Source organism: Nicotiana attenuata, unplaced genomic scaffold (genome assembly GCF_001879085.1).
Source record: "Nicotiana attenuata strain UT unplaced genomic scaffold, NIATTr2, whole genome shotgun sequence".
NCBI classification, from domain to species: domain Eukaryota; kingdom Viridiplantae; phylum Streptophyta; class Magnoliopsida; order Solanales; family Solanaceae; genus Nicotiana; species Nicotiana attenuata.
Window position 1 is genome coordinate 579,837 of NW_017670328.1, and position 2,100 is coordinate 581,936.

General features: G+C 33.7%; 1 long non-coding RNA gene across 1 annotated transcript; it reads right to left on the bottom strand.

Moving 5' to 3' along the window:
- Window positions 1-1,589: 1,589 nt before the first annotated feature.
- On the bottom strand, window positions 1,590-2,100 carry LOC109237928. Its single transcript, XR_002069675.1, has 2 exons — window positions 2,000-2,100; window positions 1,590-1,843 (listed from the first exon to the last, which is right to left on the bottom strand). It is a non-coding gene; the product is annotated as an uncharacterized LOC109237928 (long non-coding RNA).

The following is a 2,100-nucleotide window of genomic DNA, read 5'->3' on the forward strand; positions in this document are numbered from 1 at the left end:
GCAGCCTATGCTCTTGCTCCATAGTTTGCCAACCTCCAAATTAAATACAATTATGTTAGCAAGTTTATGACTTATGAGTATAATGCTCAATTAATGAAAATAATTTGCATGAACGATCTATGATTCGTGTGAACACAAACTTTGCATTTTCATAATTCGCCAATTATTAATAAAATTAAAGAGTAAAGTTTGGAATTTACATAGTTTTAGATACTTTTTCAGATCTATTGCCAGTGCCTTGAGCCGAGGGTCTATCAGAAACAGCCTCCCTATCTTTATAAGATAAGGGTAACATCTGCATACGCACTATCCTCCTTTACCCCATTTATGGGAATATACTGGGTTCGTTGTTTTTGTTGTTGTTGTTTCGGATCTATTGCCAAACTTTTTCTTCTAATTAGACCTCAGGTGTCTCTGAATTAAAAAAAGGAGGTAAAATAAGAGATGTTAATTAATCAAAGTTCCAACTATCTATAGCAGTAGTATCTATCTTTTTAAGTTATCCAGTAATTTATTTCGGTGATCACCTTGTTCTAGCCTCGTAAAGTCCATCTTGTTGTAATAGGAATGAACAAAAACAAATAAGTTTATAAATATTCACTTAACTAATTATTTTTATCCCTTTTTTGGGGGCTTTTCTTTTTCTTTTTTCATTTTGGCATAACTTCTGTTCAATAATGTTTTAACTTTTTTCCTGAATCCTCTCTAGTCTATTTAAGGAATTTAAAGGGACGTTTGGTACAATTATATCCCACTCCTAAGGGATTAGTTATCTCACCTTTTATATGGGATAACTAATCCCACCATTTTAGTGTAAAAGTTATCTCGGGATTAGCTAATACCTCAAATCAAACATGGGATAAAGTTAATCCCAAATATTATCGTGGGATTATTATTCTTATCACACGTACCAAACGATTACTGCATCGGGATTATTATTCTTATCACATGTACCAAACGATTACTGCATCGTGGTAACCGTGTCTCTTTTTTCACAAATTTACCCAACATGGAATCAACCACTAATACTTGCATTAGGATAGGTTGTCTATATCACATCTCTTGAGTGCGACCCTTTCCCAAACCGTACCTAAATGTGTGATGCTTTGTATACCGGGCTACCCTTTAGCCTATATGGGTATATAAGACCTCTTATTTAAGGAAAATTAAGCAAAGAGATACGCTGTGCGAGAACTATCTAAGGAAATCACCATCAATCAAAGGTTTTTACGCTGATAATAAGGTAAGGACTCCAATTATGTGATATTGAGATATGAAGCATTCTGTATTGGCGCAGGGTTCAGGAAAAGACTAGAGACTTATTTCACGGTTCGAACTCATGACCTATAGGTCATACAGAGATAACTTTACCGTTGTTCCAAAGCTCAATTTTACCGGAGCAAGTATCAGTGGCTGATGTGGTTCTTAAGCTTGAATTTTGGCTAATTATGGTTAGAATGGATGGAAACCCATAATTATTACATTATTATTCTTAAAGATTCATTGAAGAATTGATGAAAATTGATCCATCACGATTTGAGATCAAACTTTGCAAACTCCCTTATATTAAACTTATAAAATTTCAAAAACAACCACAATAAAGAGAAATTTTATCAGAGTTCATTCATAATCATTCAGTACATATTTGATATGATCGAATTTGCTTATTAGCAAACTATTAAACATGTACAATTGCTCTTATTACTTCCACCAACAGCACATTTGCAACTGTGAGGCATCTTACTAGCTGGCCATTCCAATAGAGCTAAATTGCCACAACTAATATTATCACACGTCCCATCCGCGGTGAAACTTCCTGGGCAAAATTGAATGTCACCTGACACTAAAACATGACAAGTATATACGTTAATAACAATAACAAGCAAAATCAGTGTAATCTCACAAGTGGAGACAGTATTAAAAATGCCCAAAAAATATCGTCAAATGCAAATTTGCAGAAAAAAGAAATTGATATGCATTAGAAAAGAAATATTCATACCTAGCAAAGGGCCAAAAAAGGTGAAAAATATTGCCAAAGAGAGGAAAGAAAACACAATGTAACTCTTCATGTTTTTTCTAACTCTTCACTATTGTATGATA